Source organism: Nipponia nippon, unplaced genomic scaffold (assembly GCF_047370975.1).
Source record: "Nipponia nippon isolate SJK-2023a ecotype South Korea unplaced genomic scaffold, ASM4737097v1 scaffold_4, whole genome shotgun sequence".
NCBI lineage: Eukaryota > Metazoa > Chordata > Aves > Pelecaniformes > Threskiornithidae > Nipponia > Nipponia nippon.
In genome coordinates this window covers 6,056,392-6,070,277 of record NW_028262358.1, presented here as the reverse complement: position 1 = coordinate 6,070,277, position 13,886 = coordinate 6,056,392, and the positions used below count along the sequence as shown (strand labels likewise).

Sequence of the window (13,886 nt, the reverse complement as noted above, 5' to 3'; positions counted from 1 at the left end):
GAAACCAATCAGAGTTTACAGGCCTTGACTCTATGGCTTCGAATAGTAGGATACAGTCTTTGCTAGCACTGGTCTCTGGACAAGCCTCAGTTAATCATCAACAAGACCTCTGCGTGCTTCCTAAGCGTCAGGCCCTTTGCATACCTACTCTTTTATGAGGGAAAGGGAAAAGAGGACAGGAGGTATACATCTGATGAATAAGATGCTGGACTGGGACCTCTGGCCAGTAACTGAGGTGTTCAAAGCCACACACTCTCTAACTTTGTCCCTTCTCCAACTCACAAGCAGAAATAACAAAGCAGCTGCACGGTGGCATCTTGTTACTGAAGTGCTGGGGAAAGACGAGCAAATTCATCAAAAGCTAAAGACTGAATGATGCCAGTTTCACAAGCATGCATCTTCAGGGGGCACAGCAGGCTCTCACCTTTTTCTCACTGTGGGGGAACCAAATACACTCTCCTGTCTTTATCCCTGTAATCAGTAGTGAGCACAGAGTCAACAGGATGGCAACAGACAGAGCTTGTCTAATATGAGAAGAGAGGAAAGCAAATGCTAGTCAGCAATGTCTTTTGCTCCCTCTAGGAGTTCCTTGTAGTTTGGTGTATGCTGTGCCATACACTTGCTAACAATGTAATGTCACCTGTGCAGTTTTTATTTTTGCCTGGAACAGAAGAGAAGCAACAAAACACTGGATTTTAACTCTTAAAGAAGTATCCATCCAATAACACAATAACCATACGAGGCCCGATCAAAGACTCTACCACCCATGGTGGCCATGAGGTGATACCTAGGGGAGCACACCTGATCAGGCCAAGCACGTAGCTACACTTCTCTCAGAATATTCTTCTGCAGTTTGCTGCTCAGACTTTAAGCCATAAGCAGTATTTTTGTGTTAAACTGTTTTCTTGAGGAGTTTTCCTTTCATGAGTTTGTATAATCAACTTATTAAATTCATAAGAACAAGCTCTAAATAACACAAAACCGAGCTAACAGTTATATAATCTAATCCGCTAACGCTGACTAAAATTCCACCCTTGGAACCCAGGCACAGACATCCAAGGAGAGACAGCAGTGGGATTGCTGCCTACGCCTATCTCTGTATCTTTTCCTCCAGGCCTCCCTTCATTTTTATGATGGCCTCAAAACTATGGAACCACAGTGCAACATGAGAATACAAAACCTTTCAACCAGAAGAATGACTCAGTAAATTAGGTTAGAACTAGAGCAATAAATTGCTGCTTGTGGTTTTTTTTTCCCCCCCTAATTCTGCAAGTCTGGCCCACCTTCCTTTTCTCTGGCTCCTACCTCTGAGTAAGAAGTTATGAAGCCTTAATAACCCTGCTGCTAGCACGAAGGAGAAATTGCTTGGTTCCTTCTCCCAAAGAGGCTTTTATGAAACATTTGGACTTCACCAGCTCAGCAACCAGAACACAAAACACTGCCTGTAGCAGAGAACTTCAAGGTATGACATACTTGAAAAACAGAAAGAAAGGGCAAGCAATTTTTTTTTTGTAGCAACTGATGTTAAATTTCACAAAGGCGGTACTCAAGTTTTTGTAACAAACAACATGTCCTGGCTGCTTTTGTTACTCATCCTCACCACAATAAAATGTCTCATTCTGGTCTTACAACAATTAACTGTAACAAACAGAAGCAGCAGGGAGAAAAAGAAAAGAAAAAAAAAATCCACAAAAGACAACTGAACTTCCAAGCGTTTATGAAAGAGATTGAGGACCAAAAGAGGTAACATCTGACAGAAAGGTGACATAGGTGTCCTTGCAAGGCAAAAGCTCTGGCTGTATCAGCAGCCTGACATTGCTAGGCAACTCTCACTGAAGCACCAAGGGTATATCAAAACAAGGAGTTTCTTAATTGCTGTGAAGTCACTGTGTCATTTTATTATACAAGAAGCACCAGACACAACAACAGCTGAAATGTTTTAAACAAACTCTGTATTCTTAAAAAAAAATTGCTTATTGAATACGAGCTATCATTCCCAGTATTTCCAGCAAGCTGCTGTGCTAAACAGATCTCATCCGCTGTGCAATCTTGTGTACTTAACTAAAATAAAAGAAAGTTCTCTAATACCTGTTACTTCAACGACCTCATGTACAGGTTTTTACTTTCAGGATTGACGTGAAAAAACGATTTGACTCCAAGAAAGGTTCAAACAGGCTTCCAAGCTACACATGAAATATTCAAAGCCAGCAAGGCTATCATAAGGCTTAAGTACAGAACGCAAACACAGTTGATTAAGATGAGCCTTCATGGGTCACAGATCTCTTTAGAGGTTTAACACTGGACTCCAATGCTGAAGTTTGTTTTGGTTTTAAATAAATACTTATTTATACTTCTAAAAGAGCACTTTACTTTAAAAGTAAGTCCAAATGTAGCCTAATCACTTTTGGTATTTTGAAGTTTAAGTAATTGAAGACACATTTTCATTTTGGATATACACACACACATACGCATCCATACGCACCAACCAACCACTGCAGCTCAGTAACAACACAAATGCTTTCTGAACTCCAGGACAGCCTGGATATTATTGTTCTACCCTAGCCAAACACTTCATTATCCACTTGATTTCTGAACAGCATGTATTCCCTTTGGCCCCATATGAATGCCAAAAAAGACTTCTGTTGTTGTTTGTCAGTTGCCATGTATTGTCAGCTATTTCACCCCTCAGGAATACAACATCCACCCACAATTTCTCAAGTTTGTATTAGTAAGCTCTGCCTAGCACTAGCTGTATTTGCAGGAAAATGGTAACATTTTTCAACTGTTCTAATCACTGATTTAAGCTTTACTAGTAACAAACAGATTCAGTTTAGGCATTATCAGTAATACTGGCATCCCATGCAATGGCAAAGGGGAAAACCAAATAGAGCAGTACTCTGGTATATCCATGGAGAATATGGAGCTGGGAGTATGAGATGAGAGGATTCTGAGTTGTCTGGCCTGGAGCCAAACCTATTTTATAGGTGAAGAAGGCAATTCCAGATAATCCCTGTACCAGGTAGTACTCCCTTTTCCCTCACTGCTGGGTACACGTAGGCTTTTCTGCACAGTACTGATTGCAGAGAAAGAGATTGAAACATTCTCCATTGCCCACTATGAGATTCACTTGGGTGATCCAGAGCCCTTGGTGACACTGGTCCAGCAGATGAGAGCATTTAAGCAGACTGGCCACTCCATAGTGGCTGTTACGCAGTTTATCAGTGAACCTGATCCTAACACACAGCTTCCATAACACACAGATATGCATTAAGGAGCAAGACATTCAGGTGCACCACAAGGAATTGTCTGGAGGAGTAGTTACTTTCCTTTGGACTTGAAATCTTGGATTTTCTGGATGAAAAAAAGTACTTCTAAATGCAGGCCGCTGATCCAGTATTTCTTATTAGTCTGCAGGCTTTGCACCTCAGCAGTTTCATCTGTTGCCAGTGTTGCATGACACTCATCCACGGCAACAGAGTTCAAAATTCAATCATGAAGATGTCTCCCATTTAGCGAGAGCAAGAACTAGGTGGAACATTTGGCTGATCTTTTTGTTGGCTTAGTTTTGTCATGGCAATTACTGAGGTTGGTATGAACCAAACAAGAGCTAGGTAAGTGCAAAAGCTACGTTAAGGTTTTGTTAAGCTGCAATTTGGGAGTGCTTCTGGAATCCTAATAGCTGCCTAGGCAGCCCTGCTGTACAGAAGTGTGTTTCTACCTGCTACTTCTTCATGAAGTTCCTCTTCACAACCTGGTCATCTACATGTCATGACCCCTGACTATTCCCTCACAAACTGAGCAGGCTCTCACTGTGGAAATAATGCTACTAATAGCTATCTTGGAATTTACCAGTCAACAGTTTTCCAGTGGCAACAACCCATGCCCCACACGCTACAGTCGCTCCCTACTGTTCCCCAAGCTGCCTCCTCAATTAGTAAAGCTGTCTCTTTTGGGTCTTAGCTATCTTAAGCTATTGGATCAGGTTACAAAGACTTCAGTGACACCACCAGCTCCCTGACCTTCCTCCCAACATCAGCGAGTCGTTCACATCTCTGTAATACACGTGCTACTTCATCAGCAGTTACACCACAATACAAAAAAAGTGTGCGTGTGTGTGTGTTTTCCTTTGTTCTTTAAGAAAAAAATTGGCTCCCGACGAGGTTCACAGTCTGACATCTCCGCAGAAACCAGCAGAAGATGGTGGCAGGCTGAGATTTTAAAATATTATAAGCCAATACTGCTATGAAACACATAAGACATAGAAATTACGTGCCAAGTAACAGCCTCTTCGTTCTCTGATACTCTTAATTAGTTTCATTTTACTAATGACAGAATAATATATATGAAGCGAAGTCATATACATATATATATACATACACATACACACACACACTTGATTCGGAGTCATACAATAGTGGACCAAAAGTTTAAACTGATACATTGAGAGAGAGAGAGAGAATCCATTAGCACCACATTTGCAAATTCTACTCAACTGTCATTTCTAGTTTACAAGCAAGCAACTTACAAAGCAGTTCTGGACTGGATGGATAAACACTGGTCTAATTAGACTGATGTGCTGGGAAACTCTTCCTTCTGTGAAGCAATAAAACAAGATGATCAGTATAAAACCTGGTGTTATCTGCTAGATCTCACTATTGGCAAAAACGCCCCTCTCAGTCCACAAAAGTACAGTATCTAGACAAACACTTCAGAACAGGATTTGGTTACGTCACTGTTAAAATCTTTCATGGGACGTGTTTTGCTATATAACCTTACATAGAAAAAGATAAGTCGTGGCTGGTACTGTTGGAAGCTCTGGATGAAGCATGCCATTCCCCACTGCACCATGCCAGGACAGTTTTTAACATTCATAAAGCATCCTGAATGATTAATAACCATCACAAAGGAGCAGCTGAACAGTGTTGCCACATTTATATCTTCCCAGAATAAATGCTAGCTGATTTTAATTGTTTGTGTTTCACATCTTCTTTAGATGAGCAACATAAAGTCGGAAGATTTCACTTCAGAATGAGTAACAGACAAGCTCCAGTAACCCAGGACTAGTAACACAAGAGCACAGCATGAGCATTAGAAAATATGAGGACAACGATCCTCCTGGACACCCATTCCTAAGGTTTCCAAGCATCCTGCCTGCCACATGGCCAGGTTTCACCCACAAGTTATTGCAACTAAAACCTTTAGCACAAGGCATGTTAGTATCATCTATATTTCCAGACCACCTCAGAGCTGCAGTCATAGGCCACATGCTATTTTGTCTGGCATTGTACCAAAACAGAACCCAAGTTCTTCTGTGTCCCAAACAGCTCATAGGAAAAGTTGCCAGAGATGCACATAGCTAAGCCGGAGGGGTATGAGGGGCCTTGGAAATAACAAGACAATACTTTCTACACATGAGTCTCAAAATAGTGGTTTCTTTATAGAAAAGAGACTTTATGAGAGGAACTGAAGAAGGATAACGAGGCAGCTTGTCAGATGTTATGGTGGCATCTTTTGCTGCAAGAGGCCACAAAAAATAAAGGTCTTGAGTTGAGAATGGAAAAAAATTAACAACAAAGGCTTGGGTCCTGGACTGATCAGGGGTGAGAGTACATTTCTTATTACTGAGAGAAACAGAGCAGAGGTGACAGCCACTGGGAATCATGGTGAAGAGCCTTGGAAGTACAAAAGGGCAGTTGATGTTTGATGTACGAGAAGCCAGGAGATGGAGAAGCAAACAGGGCAATGACACCATCAAAGGAGCAGGCTAAAAACTGCGGAATCATTTCAAATTGGTAGGAGTGAAGTAAGACTGCACTTATCAAGGCAAGTTTGTAACAGTAACAGAAATGTGACACAGTAAGAATTTGGGGAAACAATTAGATGTGTGCACAGATAAGAAGCTTTTTCCAACAGATGTTAAGCATCTGACATGCAGTCCTCTCCTGCAACAGTCTTCAGTCTGTGACCCAAAGAGATCTGAGTAACACCTAAAATTGTCAGTCAGAGCAGTGTCATGGTGGTGCTCACAGCACTTAAAAGTAAATCAGGGGCAAGAGAGAAGCAGCAGAGGAATTTGGGGGAGACCAAGGAGGACGAAGGAGGTACCGAACAGCAAGAGTGCGTGAAAGGTGAAAACAGCTTTCAGCTCTGTGCGTGAGTTTAAGAGAAAACTGAAGATGGAGACTGAATATAACCAAGTGCACCAACAGTAGATGGAGCTGTGAGATAAGATAAAACAACTAACCTTTAAGGGGACTAGTTAAAATAGCAATTCTGACAATGAAGGTATAAACCCCTACCTTCATGTTAAGTCATGAAACACAATCCACAAGAGCTGAGTTTGAGATGAGTACGACAGCCATACCAAGTTAGCAGAAGGAGCCAAAATGACCTGTCACTTCTTTTTCCTGCCCTTAGATAAGCAAACATTGCCCATGCCTAATGCAGGTTAAATCCCAGCCAGCTTGCTGTCAACCAAGTGCCAAGATCAGCCAAGCACTAGGCAAACACAAACTCGACCTGATTTAATAACCATATTGAGGGGTCGTTCATATTTGTCATGCATGCTAATACCATTTGAAATTTCTCACAGAAGCAGAGACGAGAGTTGTGTACTATTTTCTGAGTTCTCTTAAAAATAAAGGAATTATTTATGAGAAGTCTGTTGATCTCCGCAAAGGAATAAGTAATACTTTGAGGTAAGGGCTAATGAACACTAATAATATATAAAAAGATCTGCAGAGACAACTGGTATCACTCTATCACCATAAGGTAGTCTATAAATGGACTTCACCAACACAGACTCTACTTCCGATTCAGATTCAAAGCAAACCTAGACAACTCCAGTAACTCCAGATGGAACTATGAATTCCACTTGAAACTTTTCCGTAAACAGGAACAAACCAAGCCCTGGTCCTGCCTAAAATGGATTCCTGTATTAGGCAACCTGCAGCGAGCCTGTCAAGTGTAAGAACAGCTTTATTTGTCAGGGATCTAACAACCGTTCCTAGCCCAGATTTTGACACCTGATTCTTCTGTGAACATTGTCTGAAAGAAGCAAGTTCATGCTTATACAAAACTAAGGCACAAAAATGGAATTGCTTCTAGCCTTGTTCACTGAAGAAAGATCCCAGTAACGCTCCTGTGAGAAGAAATAACAAAAGGGAAAATTTATATAATCTTTAATGCCTACTTCCATGAGGAAACCCCACCCCTTCCCCAACTTTACGAGTAATCTCCAGCCAGCCTTTTTCAAGGAAAGAAGAACTGCAGCCACCATCACTGCACATCTTTTTGGAGGACAGAGAACACAAATAATTATTCGCCATTATCGGAGCTATTTTTCAGAGACCTGGAAAAATGCCTACGTCCAAAAGCTTGTTTGCTGGTCTCATCAGTTAGCCTGATAAAAGATATCATCTGCTCCTACAAATCTTGCTTCTCTCAAGGTAAAAAAGAAACACATATTTTATATATAAGCACCTGATTGGCAATATTTACTAACAATTCACAAGAGGTGGCACTGAGGTCTAACTATATCACTGAGGCCTAACTATATCACATGGTGCTAATTGCAGTCTGGGGCCTAGTTAAACAAGTTATCAAATGGACTGTCAAATGGGAATTATGTGCATAGCTACAGGATAATAAATTAAAGTATATGATTAATTTTATCAAACAACAACAGACTTGAAGTACAGGGTAAGTTTCAGTTTGTGATTACGTAAATGGGTCCACAATCACACAGCTGGCCTGCTGTACATCAAGCAATCCATTTATCTTATTTTTGCGAAGGTGAGCTTTAAATCACATTGTGTAATTCATAAATCACCCTACTGAAACCTGCTGATTATAGTGTGCATGCCAGTACTCAAACTAAGTAATTTCCAGACACAGTGGAAACCACAGAACTGTTCTTGGGCCCTTCAGACTACTGACATACATGCTAACTATTTGCTACTGAACAGTAATGTATAGCTAGATGTAAATTACAACATGGTAGGGTTGGTCAAGCCCTTTGTTATTTAAAACACTTTTGCACATTATCTTTTTTCAAATCAGCATCATAGCAAAGGCGCAAATGGCAGTAACAACCTAGCTCAACACACAAAAGAAAACTGCCACTGCCAGACACTGTTCCTCGCTGCTACCAGTACAGGGGCTGAACAACAGAGGGAATCAGACAGGACAGAATCCATCCTCACTTCAACCTGAGCACGGATTGCTGCCCCACCTACCAACCACACTGACGGGCAGTAAATAAATCCCTTTTCACCATTGCCGTAACAGGGACAACAGATACACACAGACCCTTGCTTTGCTTCTACTTGTCTACCTCCAACCTAAAGCTGAAGCCACGAAAAAAATCCATGATGAGCAAATGCACTGCTGCTGCTGAGATGTCCTCCTTCCCACTGCAGAGCCTCTGCCTCTCTCTCTCTACTCAGTGAACCTTGCTTCTGAAGACTTGATCAATAAAGAGACAACAACAAAGGGGTTAGACACACAGCTACCAACCTATTCAAACGTGAATGGCACTGCTAGTATATGACCACGAAAAGTAACCCAAAAGGGAGGGAATAGCAAACATTTTCTATTTGTTTCTAAAACCTCAAACATTCAATTGCTATAAGAGAACACAATAAAAAATAATGGAGCAATGTTTAGATCTAACAACTGCCAAAGCCAACAATACAAAATCTTTCTGGTCCCCAGTGTAGCTAGTCAACTGTACAGTATGCTAAAAGTTGAAATATTTTATTGTTGCTGAAGCAAAAAAATTTGTGACTGGAAGCACTGCAGTAGAATTCCAGGCAGAGCAGTAATTTCTGCCATAATACAAGGACTGCTAGACCATTTGGAAGATTAATAACGCGGCCAGCATTCACAACAACACTGCTGGATGGGGATACAGGAAGGAGGGAGAGAGGAACGGCAGTGCTGTTTTCTTTTCTTGAAGAAAACTGGTCTTGATTGTTTTTATGACAGCAAAGTACTTCTGGCCTGATTGAGTTGATCAAATCTGCCTCATTTTGGCACCTAGTAGAAGCCATGTTCTTAGGGAAATTCCTAAAAACCCTGTAGCAAGCAAGTAGGGAAAGTGGGGGAGTTGTCCATCCAAGTTCAAACACCTGCATTAGACAGATGTGAGCTTCCTCTGAAGGCCTTCCAAAACATATACATGAGTTATACAAGGAACACAGGAATTACACAGGGAACACTGGTACTTATTTTAGGGAGACTGATTCACCAGGTGCAATCTAAGCTGCCCACTACAATTTCACAGTAGCAAAGACATTTTACAAGTTTCCCACCACCTTTTGGGCATAACCAAGTAAACTGGCAGTTTGCTGCTATCCTACTCACATGGTTGCGTCTGTGCGGCTGTTTGTGAGACAAATTATTTTAGGGGGGAGAAAATTGAACCCAACTCTACCTCTTTCCTTCTTTCTTTTTTCTTATTTTCTATACTCAGTTCACTGATGAGGGTTAAGGTTTGGATTGACAAACAGATATGTAAGCACAGCTGAGGGAACAGTAAATTACAGTTGAATAAGGAGAAAAAACAAACTGTGTTGGGATACGGAACGGGTAAAAAAGCTTTACATCCAGGGCAATACAACATGGAGCTGCATCCTCATACTTCTGTTTCATGCAGGCCAGACACATTCATCTTTTTCTTCAGCACTGCCTTATGTGTGCTTTAATTGCAGCATGCTAACAGCAGTTGGCATTTTACAAAATGCTGGAACTAGGGATTAATGTTTTAAAGGATTTAAAGGCTGTGATTTCAAGCCGCTTTACAATTGTAAGGAACATTGACTTCTACAGAGTGTCGTAACAGGAGCAGTAAAAATCACGTCTAAATGGATGTGAGGAAGAAAGAGTATTCAAAATGATGAGATTTTAAGAATCAGCATACAGTAATGTGCCATATCTAGAGTAATACATGGAAAATGGAGAACTCAAAACTCTTAACTATTTGCTGGACTTTGCACTTGCTGCTTCTCTTGATTCAGGCATCTTTCTGTTAGTTCTGGTGTACATACGTATTGCAACCAATGACCTGTCCACCATTATATCCCTAGCATGAAATCCTGGATTCACATTTGTCAGCGGGGATACTTGCACCAATGCCAATAAACTATAGCAGAGGTTCTGCAACTGTGGTAAAGGAAATTACTTTTAAAGGGTACAGAGAGATGCCTCTTCCTGAATAGAGGAAAAGCTCTGCTTTTAGCTTGGTCTCCTGTCACACTGATTTTAGCTGTAGCCTCAGGCCGTCTGCCTGTATGCAGCCTTCTCGCCTGAACACAGTAAGCACCTGTATGTAGAGCTGTTACTCTGAGTTCCAGCAAAGTCACTTGCCCAACCATCTGATACCAGTACTATCTGAGCAAACCCAGTTTGATGATCACTGCTTCACTGAAGGGAATTACATAAGCCCGCAGCAGTTAGAGGCGCTTATGTCTTTCTCCTGCAGCTACTTGCTGCAGAGACTGGCACACCACTAATCCCATGGGCCCAAGGCTGCACCCCTCTATTCCATGGAAGACCCTTGGATTCTGGGGATGTTCTTGTATATGTTTTTGGCATCAAAATCCCTCACATCCCTCTTCACAAAGACTCAAGTTTCAAATCTGTATGCCTACTTAAAGTATCCAGCAACAAGTTTGTTCTGTAGGCTTAAGTCTTAGGAGCTCCTGGGACCTCATTCTGTCTTGAAATGAAAAAGTTACACATCACTCTTCTTCCCTGCAGCACTGTACTCAAGCTTCTATATTATTTTCTCCATTCGCTTCAGAACATTTAAAATGTAAAATAAGGAAGATCTCTAAAACCACAAGGCCATTTTAAGAAAAAATATCAACAGATACCCATACCCCAATTACAAAGATCTGCAGAATGGTGAAACAGAAGCCCACAGTTGCCACAGAAAGTAAACAAGAACCTTCTGTAAGACAGGCTGTGGCAGGAACAGAGAGGAAGAAGCTAAGAAAATACTTTGATCGCAGCAGTAACTGCCTCATTCAACTTGATGAAACCCATTGTTTGTTACTGGAGGCATCACCTGTTCCTTCACCAGTGAGTCAGGAGTGATACAAAACTGCCACTGCATAGCAGCCACACCGAAACCATTGTGCCAAAATGATCAGGCAACAGTGGGGGATTAAAACAGGTCTGTGAGCTCCCTTCTCCACGCTCAGAAGGTGCCAGTAGTGACATCCTCGGACCTTTTCCATACTTCTCAAGTACAGCAGGGTTCAAGGGACATCCTTCCCAGAGCGCCAGGCAAAGGGAAGTGGCGACGCAGCAAAATAGGTGGGGATCTGTTGCAAATGGACCCGAATTTTCTGCTCAAAGGTAGAAAATATACACATGGAATAGAAATTAAGTGCTAAACCCTAGCTAGCCTGCAGCCAGTGAAAATAAAACAATTGTAAAAATCTATTAGAGCACCCAGATCACCAGCAAGTATGAGTGGCACAATTCTGTAAAGGATTGCAAAGAAAGAAATTAAGCAGAAATACCAAATGATGATTCCCAAAAACTTTCACTTTGTGTTCTTAAGCATTAAACCTGAAAACAGAAAAAGGTGGCCCCAGTGTGGCTGCAAAATAATTTATGAAGTTTTTTAGATGGTGGCACTTTGACAGTATAAAAAGGTTGTGACATAATAAAGTCACAGCAAAATAATATGATCTCAATAAAATAAGCAGCATATTTTACATTTAGTATTTCTGTGTATTTGATTTTCTTCATAACTCAGAATAAAAAAGATTTTTCTCCTACATATCCTTCTTTCACTGCTGATTTGAACGAAAAAAAGAATACAGTGACTCTCATAACTTGCTTGGAGCATAATAAAGTATTTTGGAGAGTTTTAAGTATCCATTTTTGGCTCACGGTGATGGAAATAGAGAATCTATCTATATATACACTACTTAGTGTTATTTCTTATTTTGTTAAGGAAATAAAGTAAGACTTTCTTACAGAAGAAACATTGAAAGAAATGCTATTCCTTCTTAACATGAAAAATAAAGAAGTGACTGAGTAACTATTTTTATTTTTCCAATAGAATACTATCTTCAGTTTTTCTGTTCACTCTTTGCTTTTGGTTTGTCTCCAAGTGATTAATATTAAATGACCACGTTAATTTCCCACATATCATTTACACAGGCCAGATTTGAGTTATTTTTGACCAGAAAAATTTCAACAATGATGTGTCTTTAAACCTTCAGTTTTAGGTCCACTTTCATATTTACATAATGCTATTTATTCATTTCTAGATACTGGCTGTAGAGTTCAGTAACAAATGTTGTTTAAAAAAGCAAAACAAAACACAACTAAATCCACACATTAGGTTAATATTTATAATGTGTGAACAGAAACTCTGACCAGAATGCCGCCTTTGCTCTTGTTAGCATATGCATTTTACAAATTATGCAGATTTCTTCAGTACAAGACAGCAACTGTGCAACCACTTGTTCAACAGGGACTCAATTGTTCTGAACAAAAATGATCTGAAACATGAACTAATTGTCAAAGCCTCACCTCAATGCGGTCATACCCTGATTTTTATTCTCCAGTAGCACCTAACTAATGTGTCACGGTAAGGCCATATGCTGACTTCCTTGTGGCTAGTGTACTGACAAGTGAACAAGGTACCTTCCGTAATTAGTAGTCCGTATGAGACCTAGTTTCCCAGGGCAAATGACGTGTGCCACAACAAAGCCATCTATGATCAGGCACTTAGTGTACCATGCTGTGGAGTTACCTGCAAGTAAGCTGTAATACAGGAAGTCTCAAGTAATTTAAGTTATATTCATTAAATGCTCACAAAGGTACAGAAACATTCTCTAAATGAAGATTTTAGATTTTAAACTGCCTGCTACATCCTTTAATGCAATGATATTCTTTAAGTTTTTATTTTACCATCTAATAATGAAGCCTATCACCACCTTATTTTTTCCTTTCTCTAATTAAATTCTCTAATTCTCTCTTAACCTGAATGAATTCAATCCTGCATGTCATGCACACTATGGCTTAATCCAGTATATCACCTGGACATACACTTAGCTTACATACACAAGTAGGGCCACTGATTTCAACTGTGTAATGTATACTCAGTCTTGAAATGGAATCTGTAGTAATTACATATTCATTCCATTTCAACCAGAAATAACAGGGGAGCTATTATTTTGATCAGGAGCAGCAAGATGAAGCATGTGAGAATTTTTATTTACATGCAATCGTTATTCCTTTTGAGACAAGGCTGGGGCACTGACACTGGCTGGACAGTCGGTCCGTGGGGGTCACACCTCAAACGTCATCCCCTGTGCTCTGCAGCAGGACCCCTCTCCCCCAGAAGACCATGCCATGTCTGTTAAAAGTATGAATGAACAAACGTGTTACAGGTCACCTCTGGCAAAACAGCATAAGGAATTATGGGAGGGCTCCTGGAAAAATCACACACCAAATATGAACAACTGTGACAAAGTTTGTTTTCAACTCCTGTGCCTTGGTTGGGGACAGGGAAAATCCCTCTGCAGACCTGACAATGCTGCTAAGTCTCAACAGTTTTTGAAAAGAGCAATCCAACTGGTAACCACCACTAAAAGAAGACAAGACCTTCTTAATGCAACAAAAGCTTGATTTCTTAAGGAAATGCCAGAAGATTTCAACAAAGTTGTCTATTCTGGATTCCTGGAGTGGCTGGGTGTTTACATTTCTAGCTGAATTCATATGAACAAGGCTCTGAGAGACTGGAAACCACTGTGGCGGTGATTTACTCACAACAGTATTTCTTCTACTGAAGTCAACTGAAGTTTGCTACTGGCCCAACGGCTGACGGGTCATCAGTCCCAGGAGTATTCACACTTGTG

At 40.7% G+C, this 13,886-nt stretch overlaps 1 protein-coding gene across 5 annotated transcripts in view; it reads right to left on the bottom strand.

Moving 5' to 3' along the window:
- PLCB4 (phospholipase C beta 4) overlaps window positions 1–13,886 on the bottom strand; it is a 208,890-nt gene that overhangs the window by 128,054 nt on the left and 66,950 nt on the right. For 4 of the 5 annotated variants that reach the window (XM_087775128.1, XM_087775126.1, XM_087775129.1 and 1 more), the window contains exon 3: window positions 4,526–4,593. The exons of the other annotated variant lie outside the window; for it this stretch is intronic. The gene's annotated coding sequence lies outside the window, so the exon portion shown is untranslated. The remainder of the gene's footprint in view (window positions 1–4,525; window positions 4,594–13,886) is intronic. 5 annotated transcript variants of the gene reach the window in all.